This window comes from Triplophysa dalaica, chromosome 14 (assembly GCF_015846415.1).
Source record: "Triplophysa dalaica isolate WHDGS20190420 chromosome 14, ASM1584641v1, whole genome shotgun sequence".
NCBI classification, from domain to species: domain Eukaryota; kingdom Metazoa; phylum Chordata; class Actinopteri; order Cypriniformes; family Nemacheilidae; genus Triplophysa; species Triplophysa dalaica.
In genome coordinates, this window is record NC_079555.1 from 15,013,541 (window position 1) to 15,028,929 (window position 15,389).

General features: G+C 37.9%; 1 protein-coding gene across 1 annotated transcript in view; it reads left to right on the forward strand.

Annotated features, from left to right (window-relative positions):
• The window catches only part of clmpb (CXADR like membrane protein b), a 67,902-nt gene that overhangs the window by 36,964 nt on the left and 15,549 nt on the right, over positions 1-15,389 (forward strand). The gene's annotated exons all lie outside the window — the stretch shown is intronic.

Genomic DNA, 15,389 nt, shown 5'->3' on the forward strand with positions numbered 1-15,389 from the left:
ATTAAGTAATAAGGTGGGGTTGAGATTACAGGGCATTATGGTGCAGAACTGAAAGGGGAAGGGATAATCTTGTGCCTGGGTTTAGATTCTCCCGTTGGCTCGCCTGACCTAAAAATGTCCCAAATCCCAACCTGATCACATCGGAATTCGTGAATATTTTACAATATGGCTAATTTGTATGATGTGAACTAAACAAAAAAACGTATGATGATTAGAAAAAAGCGATACCGAAGTCACTGGGGCAAAAGCAAATCACACTAAAATGTACACATATGATCATACAAATTCATGCAAATTAAACACCCCTTCAAATAATTACGAATTCCTGTCCGATTGTGTTGCCCAATCCATAGAAAACCAGCAAACAAGCCAGTTTGAACAGGGTTTGGCTGGTTTCAGCTATTTTAGTTTTTTCCTCTTTTGCTTATTTGCCAAGACCTTACATTTTGCAATCAAAAATTTCCACGCGAACTCAAAATACATCAGATTCGTCAGATATCTTCAGATAGTCTGCATTGTGCAAAACATTTTAGTTTTATGGGTCTATAATCATATTGCTTTTCAAGAATGCAGATTTCCTCTGGGTAAACGCAAAAGTCTGCAAAACTGAGGTATGCAGATTTAAACTTAGCCCAGCATATTTAGTCTTCCAATCCATTTTAATTAAAACATGAATCGATGTTTTATTGAACCCAGTTTTGTGAGCTTTAGGTACTGTAGATGACTGCTGCATCTCTGTGCCTTCTGCGCCTGCATTTTGACATTGCTGCAATGTCATGGGAATGTGCCTTGCTGGCTGGTGCGCCTGTTATGTTGCCGCTCCGACCAGCTGTGTAAGTAAATGAGGAAAAAAGGGTCCTGGATCCAAAGCAGGGAGAAAAAACACAACAGTGCCTCCCCAGAGGGGCAGTCGGCTGTGGAACGAAACAGCAAACAAGACTTGCATCCACCCACACCCAGCCCCAGATCTGCTGTTCTGTGTGCGCAGGGCTTCGGCAAAACGCCAGACTCCACAGAGGGACACGTGGCAGCCGCTGCTCGGCCCGTCGCTGGCCAACGGACTGGAAAAACAAGACCTCACTCTTATTTGTTTTCTTCTGTCCTTCAGGGAATGTAAAGACCATACGAAAACAGGCCAAGTTGCTCCATCCACTGCAGAACGTCTGTTAGTCGAACTTTGTGCCACAAGACTAGAAAATGTGTCCCGTGGGCCATCGCTCTGTTTTCTGAGAAGAAAAGAAGCTGGTGAGGTGTGACGCTGTAGCAATTCCCCTTATAACAAGACCAGGCTATTGTGAGGAATAATGGTTCTGTTGACTTTCATTTTAGGTTTAGACCCAGATGTTCTAGATAAAAAAACACTTTCAAAAATCATACAGTCCTTGTTTTCTCTGGAAGTCTCACATCACTTCGTTTCCACCCCTTGGCCTACATTTCCCCTTCACGTCAATGAATTAAAAAACACCAATAATGCGTTGTGACAGGAAAGTCTGAAGCCCCTTTTTTCAGTGCAAGAAGTGCACAATGCTGCCCTGTAAAAATATCGATATTTTGAATTTATGAATTTACATGAAAAGTAAAATATAGTAATACTTGATTTAGGAGGTATTTCCTGAGAATGTAAGATTATATAAAAAAAAATTCAAGATGTTGCAAGAGTAAAATGTAAAAAAAAAATGATTACGTTTATTATTTACCCCACTGGCAAATAATTATTCTTGGATAAAATATAAAGAAAAAAGTCATTATAGGGTAGGAAATAAAATTAATTTACGACATTCTGTACACTTAAGATATAAAGAAAGCGTGTCTTTTTATCTCACAGTATTTTATCTCTTAAAGTGATAGTTCAACCCAAAAATGAAAATTCTGTGCGTATACTCATGCTCTTGTCCTTTCAAACCTGTATGACTTTCTTCCTTCTGCAGAACACAAAAGAAGATATTTTGAAGAAAGTCAGTAACCCAAGTAATGGTGGTACCCATTCCCTTCTATTGTATAAACACAAAAGCAATGTAAGTCAATGGGTTCCACCGTTGTTCGGATACCAACATTCTTCAAAATATCTTCCTTTGTGTTCTGCAATAGAAACTATCACAAGAGGATGAGTGAATGATGACAGAATTTTCATTTTTGGGGTGAACTATCACTTTAAGAGATAAAATAGTGTAAGACAAAAAGACTAGCGTCTTTATATTTTAACTGTACAGAATGTCGTAAATTGTTTTTTTTTTCTTACCCTATTACGACTTTTATTTTATCCAAGAATAATTATTTGCCAGTGGGGTAAATAATAAACTTAATTAAAAATGTATTTTTAAAAATCATTTTAGTTTTTCTCTCTTATGTTAGGCACTGTATTTTTGCTGACAAAACACAAAAAATACAAAGCATCTGCCAAGTTAAAGCTTTTCAAGAGCTTTTCCTGTGTCCTGGCCATTTTTCAAGTTTTATTTCAGTCTTTATCTTCTTTTCGGATTGACATGAGAGGTCAAGAGGGCCAATCAGAGAAGGAGAGCGTGTGAGAGCCACCGAGGATTTCTGGTTCATTGAGGAATCAGAGAGGCAGAGACATCACTCAGAAAGCAGCAGTTTGCTCAGATCTCTGGAATCTCTCGGTCTGGCCTTTTAATCAGCCTTCAGGGAGTGAAATATGAGGCTGACACACCCGCCTCCTCAGCACCTCCTTCATCTGCTTTCAATCTTCTCTCCTTTCCTCCTCCGGATGTGGCCGCGTGGGCATTCTTATCAGGGCTTGGGGGAGCCGTGTGCAGTCCGGTGGGACGGATGAGCGTGCAGGGGTCAGCGAGTGGAAGACTGAGTGTAAAATCAAGCTGATATTTATTGGCAAAACTGTTGCATATTGTCATTTTAATGCTGAATTGGAGGGACAAATGAAAGACAAAAAGGTTTTCAGTTACTTTCTAATCCCCTTTTTATTAAAAAAATGTTTTAATAGAGGAATAAAAAAATCTCGTAAGAAAAATGAGGATTTTTCAATTCACTCTTCTTATGTTCTGCATGATGGAGCTTGAAGGGAGCAGTCAAATCTAGAGGATGGAAAAGTTAAACATTTTGCGGTTGAGAGGACAGATGGCAATTTGGTCTATTAATGATCATCTTTGCTTTATGGGACCTTCATATAAGCCACTGCTTTGCTTCGGCAGGACAGGTGGCAGTTTGTCACTGTCACACCACCTTCACATCAAAGACCTGCTCATATTTGTAACACATGAAGCCCTGACACCGTCTCAACTCCAGGGGTTCAGCTGATGCTGGTGAAGCTCTCTGAGTGAACGTGCCTCATCAATCTTGTTTGCTTTTCTCCTCCCAACGCTGCTCCCCGCGCCTTGAATATGCTTCTCATTGTCACGTCAAAATGATCCACACATGACTGGAGCAAATCAGAGGAGGGTTTCAATATTTCACAGTTGCATCGCCCCTCACGCTGACAGGTGGACGATTGATGGGCCTTCCGTCTTTTGCTAATTTGGTTACTAATCAGTAGGACAAGCGCCATGGGAACTGCCCTGTCATGTCGCTAGCGTCTTGTTCTGCGGTTCTGTCGAAGCCCAGCGCTCCAGTCTGGAGACAGTCCTGCACAGACTGAAATGAGCACTCTAGGAGACCCTGGAGAACAGTTTGGGATTGTTTACTTAGTGTTGTTGGAAAGTTTCTGGTAAGCTTTAGTTGCTCTGATACTCCAGTCACACTTACAGGCACTGATGCTTGTATTTGGTAAGGGCCAAAACTGTTACGCAATGTCATGTCACACAGTCAGCCTAAAGACCTGGACAACATCAATTCACAAGATGTAAACAGTGGTCAAGAAGCACATTCAATTATAATTAAGTTTCATATATAATTAAATGTTAAAGATATTTGTTTAATATTTTGATTCGGTTATAAATGTTCTGTTGGTTGTATTCTCTTCAAACATTTGTGTAGTGCTAAAAACACTGAAACAGGAAGTTCTTCTGGACCAGGGTGAACCAGCGTTGTTAATATTTTCTGCAGCGGTCTGTATTATGAGTTTTTAAATATATTTAAAAAATATTACTGTTATTTCGAATGGGCAACGTAATCTCCCGGGAATTTGAACTATTTTATGAGATGGCTAATTTGTCTGAATTCACACAATCGTATTTGTATGTTTTGTACTTTTTGCTTTGTCGCCAGTGATGTGTGAGGGGTGGGGTGAGGGGAGGGGGTTCAATGTTGCTTTTTTTCTAACAATCGTTTTTTGAGCAATTCACATAGTCTCAGAAATCCGCCACCTTGTAGAAAGGCTACTTATTCCCTTAAACTCAGGTTGGAATGAAGCAGAGCCATTGAAGAGAGAGAGAGTCCTGTCAGCTCCGTAGACACCAATGGAACACTTTTTTCACTGCAATGGCGGTTCATGGAGCCTCTCAAATTGTTTCCGGAAGTTATGACTAACGCATGGGGCTGTGGCTAAACCCATTTAAAACAAGTCGTTTAATGAATAACAAAATGAAAGAAATAAAGAATTAAAAGAAAAGGCATAACTTTATGGAACTATTTGAAGGCTCCATGAATCACGTGACAGGCGAAAAATTTTAACTTCTCTTGTCGCAACTCTCTCTCAATGGCTCGGACTGCTCTAGTGAAGGAAGTCCCACCTACTAGTTGAAGAGCCAATCGTCAATCAAAAAACTATTAATTCACAGAGTCTCATGAGTCGCTGGCAAAACTGCAAGGATGGCTGAAGCGACTTCAAAAAAAGAGATTTTTAGTGCAACTGAAGCTTGCAATTTTTGTGCACATAACAGTTGATGTCAGGTTTCATTTTGGTTGGAAATGTGTTGTTTATTGAGATTTTAGACAGCAATAAAAAATATATAAAAATGTATCCACAGCATTTTTCACTAAATGTATTGTATTGGTCTGGAAAAGGCATAGTAAAAAAACTCATTGGTCCTTAAAGTATTTTAATAGATTTCTTTTATGCACCTCTGGGACTAAACAAAAAAACATTTTTGAGTGTTGACACAAGCACAATGAAAAGTTTACTGAAATGGGCAGATTGAGCTAAATCACAGACAAACACAAAAAGTCCTGAGAGAAGATATTGCAAAATTAACCAAATGACACAGTTTATATGGAAGTTTAATGACAATATAGTAAATAACACATTACAGTGATCAAGTTATCCACATTGTTGCTTCATTTTACACTGTCAGCAAATCATTGTCAATATACAGTATTATCAATATTCGCTTGTTATCCAGGCCGGTCCTTTACCAGATATGAATACCGCCATTTACAGTCAATTAGCTTTTACGAACAACCATTCTTCGCATTTACTTGTCTTTTTATGTCGCTCTTTATAAGCCATAAAAAACAAGCCAGAGGTGCATTTTTCAACCCTCCAGCTTATTGAATTACTCGTAATACCAGGCAGGAGCATGCGGCACGGGTCAGATAGTATTTCACGTTTACTCTGGCCAACTGCAGTTATGGAGCATCCATCAACCAATGACTGTGAGACGCAGATATATTCCACAATTTCACTTCATACACCAAGTCAGCCGAATTTCCCATAATGGGTCACAAAAATTGCAGATTACAGCAGAATGGGCCCAACTGCACAAAAGCTTATAAAGTATCGATCCGGGGAGGTCGCTGTTGAAATTCAGCTCAGGATCAGAGCACACCAGCCAGAAATGGAGATGAGACAGCATCGATAAACAAAAGAGAGGTGGCCTTTATTTTATTTGTGTCTGAGTGCAGGTGGAACAGATCCAGGCTTTAAACATCAGGTAGCAGACAGAACAGTCTGTGTCAGTGGTTTGACTGGGGGTTTGTGCTGGGTAATGAATCCATTTTCCGACGGTTTCTGCTGAAGTCAGGAAAAAAGTTCAGAGACGTTTGATATTTTCTCTTGCGCAAACCGCTCTCACTTTTTTGAAAGCAAAACTTTCTCATGGTGCTGTAGCCAGGTTTGCGCTTTTTTATTTCTTCAGAGACTTATTTTTATTCTCAGTTACTTCATTTAAAGATCCACTTTGTCTCAAATGTTTCTCATTAAATTCTTTAGGGGATTTAAAGTTAGACAGAAATAAGACAAAGAGTGGACAATAAAGTGGAAAAGGAGATCATAGTTCAAATGTTTGGGTTCATGGTAAAATATCGGATATTTTGAGCAATGTTTGAGACATTTTTTAAGGGTTGGATGAAACGTTTGTGAGGTTACTTGACTTTTTCCTAAGCATACATAGAAGTATAAGACTTAAATTGATAGTTGAAACTGTATGACCCATCAGGAGATATTTGACAAAATGTTAAGGACAAAATTCATCAAGGAAAGTCACAACATTCAGTGATAACAGAAGTTACATTTGAAGACACTTAAAGGGATAGTTTATCCAAATATGAAAATTCTGTCATGAATTACTTATCTTAAATTGTTCTAAACCTGTTTGTTCTGTTGAAAACAAGAAATCTATGTGGATGAATGCTAGTAACTGACGTATCCGGGACACCATAGTAGTAGAAATATTTAATTTTTTGTTCTGTTAAACACAAAAGAAGAAATTTGACGAATGTAGGAAAATATAAAGTTCTTGGGCACCTGTGACTACCATTTTTGGCTACCATTCTTGACTCCCCCAGACGTCTCAGTTTTCTAACATTCTTCTAAATATATTTCTTTGTGTTCAACAGAACAAAGAAATGTATACAGGTTTGCAACTAGTTGAGGGTGACTAAATGATGACACATTTTCCTTTTTGGGTGGAGTATTCCTTTAAGTTAGCTCTTTTTTTAAATTCATTACTCACTGCTTATGGTTATAGGCTCGCATTGCATATAATATTTGCAATGTGTGTGTGGTTAAAGTTTTTAGGTTTTCTCAGACAAAAATATTTATTTAATAATATATATATGTATATACATATTGGCCTGTCACAGATGTACGGATATACAGAAGAGATAATCTCTGTCTCTTTTCTTCACTCACTGTCCTCCTGTGAGCTCAGAGCATCTGTTTACTTGACCTGGTCAGAAATAAACCTAAAGTGACGTGTGTGCATGTGCGTGCGTGTGTGTGTGTGTGTGTTTGTGAGAGAGAGAGACCAAACGTAAGGAATGGTAGCAGTGCTTTCCTTCATCGAGCAACCTCTCACCAATGGATATTTCCTTTTCATTTTAACAGAATGAAACGTCTGCAATGGAAAATAACAGACTGTCACTTCATGAGGTGAAGCCTTTACTGAAAACAAAGGTGTCAAGATATCCCATAGAAATGTTCCTTTTGTGTCAAAGGGAGATGAAAGGAATAGGTTGCTTTCAGAAAATATATTTCAATGTACACAGATGAGATTTTTTTACTGTTGGTTATAGCTTTGTATTCCTCAGATATTCCAGCACACATTTACTCATTGTAGCTGTAAGGGTATACTATGGTCGTGTACATCCTTTTTGCATTGCCTTATAATCTTGCAAATCTTGCCATGGACATGCCTCATATTTAACCCCAATTCAAATGAGTAAATCTGAATAAAGTAAGAAAATTAAACCTGTGTTTAGGACTATTAGGAGCTAAAAATGGTCAATTTGTCAACATGTCAGTAATGGCATTAATGTCAGAATCCCAAACAAAGCTTCTTAACATTTATGTTTCTTTCTACAACATATAACTTGAATATTAAAGTGATGTATTTCATCCCATTTAATATTCATCCCATTTCAGGCCCATTTTTCTGTTTCTATCAAGTAAATCTGTTTAGTATCAAAATCACTTTTGCTTGTAGCCTTTGTGTTTTTATACCACACAACCAGACACACAAATCCGATTCTGAAATAACAACTTCTAGCTCAATTTATACAGTTGAGTTTGGATGGGAGCTACCACGTTCCCTCACACCAAAAAGTGCAGGACGTGTTTGAAGAACCTTTTGCGATTCGGTTTGGTGTTGCCAGTGGTGCAGAAATGTTATAAAACAGCTTTGATCAGTCATTATATGACTTTGCCAGCCTAAAGGCCCTTACGATTAGTCTCTGAGTGTGACAGAATACTTAAAGATTCATAGGCATAATTAAAATGTAAATGCCGAACATCCATTTCAAAGCATTCAATCGGCTTTGAGGAAAACGTCAGAGTAATGACTGTGGGACTGGGTGTGGGCGTTAGGATCTTCCCCTTTTCCATTTTGTCATGACCACATCTGTGTTTTAAACAGGCAGACAGAAGGAAGTAACGAAGCAAGGCATGATGGGATGCGACTGTTTCTAGGAGCTTTCTGTGTAAGAGCTAACTCTTATTTTCTCTAGTGCACAAAGCTTTCCCTGTGACGGGAACAACTGTTGAAGTTTTGACCGCACAGCCAGGTTTTCCATGACCAGAGGGGAATGAGTCCTTCTCTTTACCGCTATACAAACATGGAGTGCTTTCTTAGATACAGATTCAATCCAGATTAAGTCTTTTAAATGTGATCATTTCAGAGAATAAGCATTGTCAATCGTTAAATGTGAGTTTGTGTGTGTATTGTATTGTTTAGCTTAGCTTTTTGTTGTTTTAATGAGAAGCAGGTGAGTTTGTGAAATTTCCAGTTGAGAATTGTCTTTACTAATATTAACTTCTATGTGTTGTTGTCATGTAGCTTCATGATGTCAGAAGACATCTTGTTCATTTTGCCAGAAATAATATTTTTTTAAGGCAAAACTTTTTAAAGTTTTCTAAAACTTACATCAATGGCGAGTAGAGTTGCAAACACAGTGCCAAACTGATAACGGTGAATATTTACAGTAAAAAATAAAATCACTTGCAATTCATGTTTTACAATGGCTTGACAAGAAAGGCTTCTAATTTTTTATTTTTTTTGCTGAACTTTTCTCCAGTGGCAATGTGACACGTAAATAGCTTTTGCCTTATGAAACAAAAATATATGAGGATATACTAGATCAGTGTTTCTCAAACTGGGGGCCGTGGCCCCTTGGGGGTGGCATTATATGAAATATAGACATTTATCATAAGTTTTATGTAATCAGAAATCAGAAAACTAAGAACACCAACCAAAAGAATTGATGTTCCAGCATTGCATAACAGAATTGCCTTTTGGTTTAATTAAAATTCTAAGTTTAAGAATACAAGTTTTTATAAGGGGAGCCGCAAAGCGATGCACTCTTCACAAAGGGGGCCGTACAACGGGAAAGTTTGAGAACCACTGTACTAGATAATGTAATGCAATATATCATAACACATTTTTATATATTGGAATCAAGCACTTATATTTTTAAGTATAAGTGGTTATTCTATATGTATTATTCAGTATATTATAAGGTTGTAATAAGATTTCCGTATATTTTAAAAGAGACCATTTCAAGATTATTTTCAGTTTTTTAATTTACTATGTAGAGTGTTTAAGTAGTATTATAATTTTTGTTTCAGTCTGTGAACAATATTTTCCCCAATTTCAAATAAAAATATTGTTTTTAAATAAAAAAATATTGTCAAAATTGCATTTATTTGCAGAAAATTAAAACTGGAGAAACAGGTCAACATATCAGAAAAGAAGCTCTTTATTTATTTAGACCTCAAATACCGCTAAGAAATCAAGTTCATGTTCACTTTTAAGCAACACAACAGTATTATAATTATATGTATTTAGGAGAAGTTCGAAAAATAAATGATGTGATAACCTGGATTTTTTTATCACAGTTTCCATGTGTTTTCATATGCTGTCAGTCTTTCAGATTGCTGTTGGATGACTTTATTACTACGGAGGTTTGATTTTGTTGAAATTGAATATTGTATGTTGGTATATTATGCTCTATATTGGATAGTTTTCGTTCCTTTTTTTCAACCAAAGCAGCGACACTAGAGCATTCATATCCATTTTTTATATTATATTATAAATATTGTCTTATATATACACCCTGAGTCATGGTGTCTAGAACTGTCCATTTTTTACACCCTTACCCATTAACATTACAGCTATCACAACTCCCACGACCATTTCTCAAGGATCATTTCTCCTCTACTGGCAGTCAGGTCATGAAGAGGATTACGGTACATTATCCCTTCAAAGGACCATCTTTAATCTGAAGGAATAGTGTCCAGTCAGGAATAGTCAGCATATGTTTGTTATAATGAGTGTGTGTAACATAGCAAACATTTCAGATGACAAAATATTTTGGAATAAGGGTGTGCCTGCTGGTAAAGGCTTAAGAGAACTTGCTATGTGTATTTAAGACACAGGGAAGAAGGACATTAGAAGCTGTTTACAGATGATCTCAGTGTGAGAAAAAAGTTATGAGTCTTAAACAGCAGATGGAAAGTCTGTCTGTGTAAGTTTATGAATTTTCGCATATGTGTGCCTGGCTTATGGTTTTGTTATTTCCAGCACGTCCAAATTTGATCTAACATTCATGCCCCATTCAAAATTACCTGATTCATCATTCGTGATTCGTAGGATTTTCGTCAACACATTTATCAAAATGTGTCGTCTCCACCCAAAGTAAAGTTTTTTTATTAACTTCTTGCAACAACATGCACATCTACAGTACAGTCTTATTGTTGTTGAATCTGTTAATTTTCACACCTGTTTGAGAGAGCCTGAATATTTCCGTGTGTTCTCATCTGCGACGGAACATTATCATGTGTCAGAGAGAATAAGATGCTGCGTGCTTTATGTCAGCAGCGGCCATGAATTTATTTTCATAAATTTATTGAGTTCAGTTGAGCTGTAGCTCAGAACAAAGGCAAAGCAGCATCACTTTCCCAAAGTGTCAAGTTGAACTGCATACAGTTGGAAATGTTGGAATGAAGTGTTTGAGGTTCAGTAGCTTTTAAAAGAGGGCATTTTAGAATTTTTCTGATTTGAAATAAGAGTGAGTCTATTTTGTAGACACCCTGCACGATGTTCACCGAACATCCTTCATAAAAACTAAGCTTGATAAAAATGGGTCATTCAGAAATGCTTTTGATTTTGACATTAGAACAGATTATACTATATAATACTATACTATATAATAATGAGTGACTGTGTAAAATACAGAGATAAGCAAACCAATCATTGGAGGTTATTTACATATAAAAGTCTTAAAGGTACAGTAGCTTTAAAAAAAATATATTTAATTCTCAAATGAAGAGATTCTACTATCTTCCAACCTGAATGACATGCTTGTGCAGAACACAAAAGAAGATATTCTGAATAACTTTGATAACCATACAACGGCCGTATCCATTCACTTCTATTGTATGACACAAAACCAATGCAAGTCAAAGGGTGACGCCATTGCTCGGTTCAGAATCGTCTTTTGTGTTCTGCAAAATAAATAAACTCAAACAGGTTTGGAATGACAAGACAGTGAGAAAATGATGACAGAATTTCCCTTTTGCATAACTATTCCTTTAATAGCAGCATGCACTGAAGCTGGCATGACTCTCAACATTTGAGCATCTTCCAAAGATCATTTTGCATGCTTCAACGGACGCCAGCCAATCTGACCTTTTTGATAAAGGGGCAACATGGTAAATGTCAAACATACTGATGTGCTTTCTCCAGATTGTATGTGGATGCTTTAGAGATCAGAACACAGTGAGACAATGCCTCATGTAACCATCTGTTAGTTAAAAGCACATATTGATTCTTGTGTTAAATTAATCAGGAAGTCTTTTATATTGTGTTTTACTTCACGTGCATGAAACTGTCCCCGAGTCCCAGCAGACGCAGCGCTCGTGGGAGATCACGGATAACAAGACGAGCGGCATTAAGGCGAATAGGCCCCACTTGATCTGTTCTTAATGTAAGGCTCTTTAGAGCAATTGTCTTAGAGGTCGAAGGTTGGCACACAGCTAATGCAGAGAGACGTATTTCTTTGACAAAGTCAAACATTGGTCACATGGGTTATGGGTGTTGTGTTACAAGAGATAGGAATGCCTTATGTGGGTTAATTAGGGATTACTTTGTAGTATTGTGGAATCAAGTTTAGATTCAGATGGTCTAGACGTTGTCGTGTTGGCCAACAATGCGGATTAAAGTACGAGATTATTGCTTATTGGCAGGCATTGTTAAGACTGTCTTTGTGATTAGAAGTGGAAGCACTAGCATTTCAAAATGGAAAGATTGAGTATTTATAGTGTTAAAGAGCAGTTTGGGGAGGGAGGTAGGGGAGATTTTGAGGTATTGTTTGGAGTACATTGTGCAGTAGAGAAGGGAGGGATTTACTAGAGGACAACTCCCCCTAGGGCAGCTTCTCAGAACTCTCTCATATATTTATTTGTCTCAAAATTTCCTTTGTTGTAATTTATTTAAAGAAATGAATAAATGACACTTTCAAGACAAGGTGTGCAACACACTTGAGAAAAGAGTGGTAAGGGTAAAAAACTCACAAAGCTAAATGAACCTTTCTTGCTTCAATGCAACAAACTTGCTAGTAAACACATGAGGTATATAGACAGACAATGAAAATGCTTTGAAATAGGTGGCCCAGTAGGTCTACATTTTATTATTATAACAAGACACCAGATTTAATCCAAAGTTTCTTACAGTGAGTAAGAAAGCACAATTGTAGCACTCATTGTAGCACAACAATGCATTGCCATTTTTTAACACCAAGTCTGTAGGTTCGGTTGCCAGGAATTAAGGTGCAATCTGACCAAATCTATGAATTGAATGTACAGAATGCAATTTATTGTAAAATGCAAGAAACACATTTAATGTGTGTTTTCACTGGGAATCAACCCCGTTATCTTGGTGTTGCTTCATGCATAAGCACCGTGTTGAGCTACTATAACCAATATGCCAATATTCCATTACCGACTTGCCAATATTGACTTTTCTATTAATCCTTCAAACGCTTACAGTAAACAAAGTTCCTAAACCCTCAGCCACAACATCTGAGCTCAGCCTAAACTTCAAATTATGAAACAGACAAGCATTAACATACGATTCGAATCATATGAAACAGCGTTTACAGTTCCAGTGAAATTTAAAATAACAGTTCTTATTTTTTCATACGATTTTTCCTCTTTGCCTCGCCTCTCTGAAACGGGCAGATTTTTTACAAAGCTCATAGCTCTTAAAAGCGAGGTGTGCTATGATTGGCCAGTTAACCAGTGCGTAGTGATTGGTCCAATACTGCAAGTGTGTGACGGAAATGTACCGTCTCTTACCACTGACAGTACTGACTTGCGTATACATTTGGGCAGGTCTTAGTCAACTCATACCACGGTCTGACGTAGATTTGTGGGGGTGTGGTTACACGATGCGTTTCAGGCAGGTCTGGGTGAGCATTCGCTTTAGATAAAATGCATCTTTTGCTCCAAAACTTAAATATTTGCAATTTTACATGTCTTAAACATACATGGGCAACTTATAACACCACAGACAAAGGAAAACACGCGCCATATGACCACTTTGAAATTCATGTACCCTCATAATCTTCAGTTAAAATCTGAAAATGCACTTCCGCCCTGAAATGACAATCCATCTCAAAATACGGTTAACTCTTCCCCTTAAACTGTCTGCTGCGAGTTTCATTTCAAAGTGCAACAGCTGTTTTTATACATCAAATCAATTCGCAATGAAAAACTCAAGCCACACCCAACAGCTTTCTCTTTTAAAAATTCCTTTTCCCTCGGAAATGTGTCAGAAGACGGAAGTAAAAATGATCGCAACTTCCGGTACACGGGGACTTTAAACTACACTGAATGCTTTTTTTATACTGAGTCTTACCTACCTTGAAGCAGGAGCAAATTAAAACAGCTTTCATTCTGTTCTTTGATATATTGCCAGTCTGTTCCAACACATTATAATGTCCATCTGTAACCACTAACTGGCAAGGAATGACTCAGCAAGCTTAGGAACACTGTAGGAGATATGAGCCTTAAGTCTCAGACCTGAGCATTCAGACACCCCTCACCTCCGGCTCTCGATGCGCTGAGAGAAAAGGATAACTAAATTGGCCCAATCATATACTGTCATTTTGAGTTCAGACGAGAGAGAAGTGTATAACAGCAGAGCGAATTAAAGAGAAGGTCTCAGGAGATTCATTCTGGCCTGAAACACACTTGTTTCTGTATGTTCTCAATATAGACTATTAGAATGAATCAGAGTGGTTAGTTCCCTAAGATTACAGTTCATTTAGGTTCATAAAAAATAAGGAAAATCTTATTTGACCTTCGAAAAGGTTTCTTTAGTAGTAATTAGCTTTGCTAATGAAAGTTAAATGTCGATTAATGCATTTTTAGTAAATAATAATATCAATGACGAAATCTCTTAAACACAGAATTACCTACACAGCCAAAACTGTATTACTAGTATTTTTGGGTATTGTTTTGCAGTGCGATATCTAAATATTCTTAAATCGAAACGCAGTTCTCACCCTTCAATTCTGACTCAGTGGAGATCACACTAAATGATGGAAGGTGCAAGCAACGCATTAAAAAATCATGAAGCGGGGCTGGCTGCAGGGGAGCTGCGTGCTGCTTTTCTGCTGACTCACGGTTTTAGTTTGACAGTTTGCGCAGATAGACGGACAGCCATAGAAACTCTTCCATTTCTCTAATTCTTCTCATCGCCTGCGGCCCGTTGAGCCCTTGAGAGCGTGGAGCTGAATCAGGAGCTTGCCGTAATGATAATGTCTCCAGGATATACCCTGAAGAAACTGATGCGGTTCTCTCATTAAACTGCTTCCCCATGCTTAACAACTACTGCAGGTACTATATATACATTTCCATAACATTAATTATGCAAACGGCCTATAAGATAATGTGATACGCTGAAATCTTTCTTTGAATACATTAAAAAAGTTTCCAGATTTTAGCCTGCTTTGGTTATCTCCAATTAAATCAAAACTTAAATCAGATGCATTGAATTATGTAATATGACTCAGCAGGACAAGCTTTTTGGCACTGGTGGCGTCTCACAGGCTGCAGACGGCCACTTGTGTATGTCATTCACCCCGTCCTGTGCTTTTCCTGCGACACGTGCTGCATGCGTTCTTAGCATGAAGTGGTGAGTGCCAAATGAGCAGAGCCAGACGAAACGCACTTAAAACCACACGTCTATCAATCCTAAACCTGTGCTTAGCAATCCAGCCCGGCGTGTTCTGTGCGTTCCCTTGGGTTGTCGAGCTAAAGGAGGAAATGTCATAATATTTACACAAGCAGGTTATATCGCTGCGCTGGCATCCTTTTTAGCAACGGTTGCATGGGAGAAAGGTACAGAGCTATTTGAGATATTCCAACAGCAGATTAAGGGCAATGTTATGCTAATGCCTGAGATCCATAAATATCTGTTGGTTTTGCACGTATTAGCAACACAATGCATTGTTTGCACCGCAAATTCTTCTTACCAGGTGGAACAAATTGCGCATCTCATTCTATTCCTGGACCCCGTGGGACTCGGACTAGTACGTAA